The sequence below is a fragment of the Neomonachus schauinslandi genome, chromosome 8 (genome assembly GCF_002201575.2).
Source record: "Neomonachus schauinslandi chromosome 8, ASM220157v2, whole genome shotgun sequence".
Taxonomy (NCBI): Eukaryota; Metazoa; Chordata; class Mammalia; order Carnivora; family Phocidae; genus Neomonachus; species Neomonachus schauinslandi.
Genome location: NC_058410.1, coordinates 75,398,198 through 75,404,780, shown reverse-complemented (window position 1 = coordinate 75,404,780; position 6,583 = coordinate 75,398,198). Strand labels below are relative to the sequence as shown.

Sequence of the window (6,583 nt, the reverse complement as noted above, 5' to 3'; positions counted from 1 at the left end):
TTAATTGCTGTAACACTGTCCTTCAGGCGGCTGAGGGAGTTTCATGTTTTCTTTAGACATCATTAGGTGCTGGAGCTCTTGCAGGACAGCTTTGATGCTATATGAATTCTGCCATTTTGCTAGCACTGATATGGCTCTTGGGTCCACCACTCCATTAGAACTATTAACTCCATTCATATTAATTTTTGTTACAAATCTTACAAAGGAGGGTGCTTCTGGGTATTTAGGTCCACATTCTATTTTACGGCTGTATATTTGGTTTTCATAAATTGTTCTTGGAGGCCCAATTATCATCCCTGTCCATCTTGTGTCATGTCTTCATCATCTTCTAGAACCCAGCTAACTGTGCCATCTCCTACTCCTCTCTGGCCTTCTTCCAGTTCTTCCAACAGTTGAAAATTGCGAGGAACTTTTACTCCCGAGCCTGTGGTAGCTGCCATCTTGCATCGCTGTCGCTTACCATTTCCATTTTAATAAGGAGACCTCTGTGACTGTGCCCAGTCTGCTGGGTGCTGCCTCAGTGATCCAAGGCATAGGGGGCAGCTGGGTGTGGAGAGTCATGGACTGAGGGCCTTTGTTTCCAGAAAAGCCCAACATGCAGCCACCAGTTGATGTTCAAATGGTGTGTAGCCTGGAGGTAAGGAGAGCAGCTTCTTATAGGAGAGGCTCATGGGCAACTTACTGTCATCATAGGTGGGCCAGAGACTCTAGGAGGCCTGAGAGGAGGTTGCTAATGCCTCTAAGTGAAGGAGTCCCTGGAAAACATTAATGGGAGTGCCTATTATAATGTACTTCGGACAGATTCTAGAGCCTTTTGTTGGAGGGGACCCTATTCAAGGCAGGCCAATTTGTAAGTAACAGCATAAATGAACTGAAGTAAAATTTGTAAAGACTCTTCCTCCCACAAGTGGCCATGTGATAGGCTTGTATACTGCATAGAGTATCAGTCTTCCCCTGAGCACTCTAGAGTGGGATCTATACAACCAATGGTCACAGGGTAAGAGCTGCCCCCCAGAGCCTAGTGTAGGTCATAGAATTGGGACACATGATTCAGTCCAAGACATACTGATTGATCTAGGCCAAGACACATGACCTAGGACCACTTTAAGGAGATCTGTGACACCACCCCAACCCCAATCCCATAATCCTGTACCTAAACTCTAATTATTGAAACTTCCAATTTAGGTTAAATCTGTAAACAGAAACTCTAGGACTTGGCAGAGGCAGCACTGCCACGCACAACTCAAAGCATAAGCTTGACAACAGGCAGCAGTGTGGTTCCAAGTGCATGCTCCCCAGCTCGCATCAGAGTCAGTGAGTAAGCCAAGAGCAAAGGAAGGAAGACTCCCTTCAAAGGTGGTCATGCGGTCATCAACTACACAACACTGCTTGCTGCTCCAGTTGTTTTTGGTTGCCCCACGGAGGCTGGGATCAACCTCCCCACCCTCAATTGATTTGGGTTTTAAGATTCATGACACCACACAGAAACCCCAAGAGAGTATGAAAAGGTTTATTACTTACATAATGGGACTTCCCGGAGAGAGCAGACATCCAAACTGGTCTAGAATGGCTTAGGCAGAGAGTATCTGATTTTTATTGTGGTTAGGGGGTGGGGCCAGGGTGAGGGTTCCCAAAGTTTGTTTGGACTCCCTCCCTGCGGCGCCCCCCCCCCCACCAAGGGAAGGAATGCTGGGGTCTTCTTATTGGTTTACCCAGATGTGGGGCAAGAGAGGAAGAGTGAGAAGGGGGGCTTGAAAGTGTCAGAGGTCAAATATTTAAAAAAATGGAGTCAGACTCTACTACCCTTTTGCTCCAGGAAGAATAATCTCTGACAGTGATGAAGGGAGAGATAGCAGACAAGTGACAATTTCAGGAGTTAGGTAAGAGGGTCCTTTATATTGGTTTTCACTCAAATTTAAAAAAAAAATAAAAGCTTCCCTGGTCAATTCTAAAGATGCTGCCACTACTTAGCAGGTCAGCTCTCAGGGCCAGTTGTTCCGACCTCTGAAGGAATGAATGGAGAGTGGCTATACGTAACAGTCAGAGCATTCCATACTCTACCCTTTTTTTTCTCTTCCATCCTTTGATAGATGTTCTAATGAGAATGAATTTACCGGAGAGATTGCTTGAACAAATCTGCAATCTTAGTAATTTAATGCTGGCTAATCAAATTAAACTTTGGGTGGTATTATGCTTTTTTTTTTTTAAGATTTTATTTATTTGAGAGAGAGAGAAAGAGAGCACAAGTGGTGGAGGGAGGGGCAGAGGGAGAGGGAGAAGCAGAATCCCTGCTGAGCAGGGAGCCCAAAGTGGGGCTGGATCCCAGGACCTGAGCCAAAGGCAGACGCTTAACTGACTGAGCCACCCAGGCACCCTGTATGTTCTAATGGCTTTTAGAGTAAATTGGTCACATATAGGTAGGGTAGTTTTAAATTAGCTTTATATTATGTACCGCAGAGACATTTTGTATTACTTAAGGAAATGATTCTTATTTAATAAGAGACATATTTCATAATTCATTATGTTAAATTAATATGCCCCAGGCACCATTCTAAGTGCTATATTAATATTAAATCATTTTGTCTTTTTAATGGGACATAATGGGACAATGTGGTATAGGAGGAAAGTGAGTCAACGTTGAAGGTTAAACAATCTGCTTAAGTTCACACAACTAGTAAGTGGTACAGCTAGGATTTGAACCCCAGGTCTGAAAGTTTAAATCTGGCTCCGGAGTCCACATCTTAACCACTGTGCTATATTGTTTCTCACAAGTGCCACAATAACCACAATGCTTTATATTCTTAGAGAAATTAAGAATATAATACATTTCTCTCCTTAACAAGGATAGTATATGGGATTCTTGGGTAAGTGACCCAACTAAGTTAATTTCAATTTCCAAGTCTTTAGTTTATTATTATTATTTTTTAAGATTTTATTTATTTAGTAGACAGAGAAAAAGCAAGAGAGAGAGAACACAAGCAGGGGGAGTGGCAGGCAGAGGGAGAGGGAGAAGCAGGCTCCCTGCTGAGGAGGGAGCCCCATGTGGAGCTCGATCCCAGGAGCCTGAGATCATGACCCGAGCTGAAGGCAGACGCTTAACCGACTGAGCCACCCAGGCGCCCCTAGTTTTTTATATTTTGATGTTCAACTGTAAACACAAAATCACTACATTTCAATGTATTTTAGATTTGCAAATCTAAAATTAAAAAAAAATAAATCACAGTAGTTTATAAAAGAATCACTTTTGGAAAAAGAGTAGTGTCACTGTTTTACGTTCAATATCTAAGTGGGTTCACAGATTTCCTTCGTGACTTTAAATGACCGGTTTTAAACTATTGGCTGCATCTACTTTTGGGAAATGCTTTCCACAAAGTGAACTTTAGTTTTGGACAATTCTGAACATCGGTATAATAAAACCAATGTAGATAAATCAGACATTTCAAGCCTTTTTTTTTTTTAATGTTTGGACCTTAGTTATCTGATCTGAGGTCTGCGTTTCCATTTGAATCAGATGGTTGTGAAATTCTCTCTGTTAGAGTTTAGAATAATTTGTCATGTCTTTTCAACTTAATCTTGGCTGGACAATTGCCCTCTGGGTGGAGAAGCTGAGAACAAGGATTCCTGCCCTTCTTGTGTGTCTGCCAGGGTGTTAATCCTAGTGTCTTTAGCAAGGCCTCGCTTTAGGGACTCCTCTGCTACCTTCATAAACTGTCCTTGATGTGGACTGCAGTAAGGGTGTTTTTCAGATACCTTGCATCTTTATGTATAAAACAGGCTTATTATTTTAGCTGACTTCACTGGTCATATCAGCAAAATCACTGCTCATATCAGCAAAATCACTGCTCAGTCCAAAGAAACAACTTTTTCAATGAACTTGACTCTTAGGATAAAATACAAAATGCATGTTTAGATTGACTTGACTTTTCTTTCCCTACATTTGACTGTGTTGCTTGTGTAGGCTGCCATAATGTTAGTCTGATGATCTTTGGTAAAAGATGTAGCAATATAAATAAGAGCAAAGAACCATTAAGTCAGATTTTTCCACGTATCTCATCTACCCCTTGGATGGAGGTCAGTTGCTCTGGCATTGGGAAGGCCCAACTTAATTCTTCCAGTTCAGAGGTAGAGAAAAATGGCATTTTACTAAACACAGTCAGCAATGTTGATGTTTAGGATCTTTGACAATTTGTTACTATCCTTCGTTTTGCTTGAGTAACTAGACACTCTGCCAGTATTTCATCAAGAGAAGTGAGTGCAGACAGTGTATGGTACTTGACTAGATGGAACTAGTTTTGGCCAATCTTCAAGCTGAGTTGAGTTCCAAGCTGGATTGAGGCTGGACTCAAGAGGACTTTCCTACTGGCAATGGCTTCTGGACTCCCTAACTACCTCCAAAGACTCTGGCAAGTTAAGATAGTCTCCAGGAGAGAACGAATGCATTAATTGGGATTAGGTTCAGCTGTGAGTGGCAGAAAACTCAGTAGAGGTAAATTTGTTCCTCTTAAAAGTTTAAATATTTAAAGTTCACAAGTGCTATGTCAGCCTTTCTCTATGAAATCCTTAGCAACTCAGAATGCTTCTAGCTCGTTAGTCCTCCATCCCTAGTAGGCAGCCCTAAACCTTTTGGTCTGAGTTGGCTTGAATCTGGGACCCTGTTAGGATGAGCCCTTGGGAGCCTAACTTCACCCAGTAGCAAGTGTACCAGTCTTCTTTAGAAGATAGCACATTTTCTGGGAACCTTTTCTTTTTTCTCTTTCTTCTTTTCTTTTCTTTCTTTCTTTCTTTCTTTCTTCCTTTCTTTTCTTTCTTCTTTCTTCTTTCTTTCTTTCTTTCTTTCTTTCTTTCTTTCTTTCTTTCTTCTTTCTCTCTCTCTCTTCTTTCTTTCTTTTTTTCTTCTCTTTTGTCAATAGAGAGGATAACATCAATCCCTCTATATTTTTAACTTTGTTTCTGACTGTTACCCATATGGTTTGCTTATCAAAAAGCAGAGTTTAGGGGCGCCTGGGTGGCTCAGTCGTTAAGCATCTGCCTTTGGCTCAGGTCGTGATCCCGGGGTCCTGGGATCGAGCCCCGCATCAGGCTCCCTGTTCCGCGGGAGGCCTGCTTCTCCCTCTCCCACTCCCCCCTGCTTGTGTTCCTGCCCTCACTATCTCTCTCTGTCAAATAAATAAATAACATCTTTAAAAAAAGAAAAAGCAGAGTTTATATTAATTGCCAATATGGTGAAAGTCCTAAGTTTCTTTTTGGGTTCTTTCTCCCCCAGTATCTAAAGTGAATCATCTGTGGTTCAAATTAGTGAGGTTTTCAGTTCAGGAAATATTTATTCAAGACTTTCTAAGGGTCAAAGACTCTGCTAGAGGATATGAAGAATAAAAGATTAAGAAGATAGAGTCTATGTGTTCTCATAGTTAAAATTAGGCAAGCACAGATCATTATGATACAAAGAAAAATGTGAATATAAAAGATACACAGTGTTGTGCAAAACCAAAGGAGAGATTACTTTTACTGGATGACTTGGAGAAGGCTTAATGGAGTCAATGTCATTGGATCTGGGCTTTGGAGGACAAGAGGCAACCGCTGGTTGTTTACATAACAGCCATCCCATTCCTTGTTCCTCCCCCTGGACAGTACAGTCCACCTCCCATGTTGGAGCCTGAAAATGCTAGATGCTAACATTTCCCACCTTCTTTGAAACTAGAGATGGGCATGCTGGAAAGGGTTTTCCTTTCCCTTGAAAAAAGATAGATGAGAGGAATTCCCCTCCCTATTCCTTTTGGCATAGATATGTGAGGATGTGATGCCTGGAGCAGTGGCAGCTATTTTGTGACTATAAGGAAACAAGCCTGAAGACAATGGCAAACATGAAGATAGCGAAGTAGAATGATATAAAAACACATGGCTCTTTCGATCTCAGAACTTGTTGCTATGTAAGATAATAAATGTCTGTATTGTCTAAGGCACAGTTAGTTGGCTATTCTGTTACAGGAAGCTATAAGCCTCCTAACTGACAGAATAGGATTTTTCCTGGCAGGTTGGGGTTATGGTGAGGGGGTGAAGTAGCGTTGGAGAGAGAATATGCCAATCAACAGAAACAGTGTGAACATAAATGTGGAATGAAAAACTCAGATTATATAGGGAACTGGCAAATGGTTTGGTTTGATTGGAGCAAAGAGAAGAGAAGATGGCAAACAATGGGAGGTACCTGGTAAGATTGTTTGGGACAAAATCATGGAAGACTTTGTAGCTGAACTTAAGAGTTTAGAATTTATTCAGTAAGAAATGGTGACAGTTGAAGGTTTTTGAGTAGGGGAACTATAATCAAAACTATGCTTTCTTCTTTGAAGAATATATATATATATGCATATATATATACATATTTATATATATAACTTTCTTGTTTATATTTGAAAGTATATAAATATATACTTTCTTGTGGTTACACTCTCTTTTTTTGAATTTTCTCCATCCTGTCATCAAGAATATATAATTTACAAAGTCAGAAAGAGGGGACAGACTGTTATGCATTTTATTACCACTGCTGGTTAAACTTTACATAACTGCCTAACAAGTTTAATTACATAAG

The 6,583-nt window shown here is 40.8% G+C and overlaps 1 pseudogene; it reads right to left on the bottom strand.

Annotated features, from left to right (window-relative positions):
- Window positions 1-440, bottom strand: LOC110583523 (annotated as a pseudogene).
- Window positions 441-6,583: the final 6,143 nt, after the last annotated feature.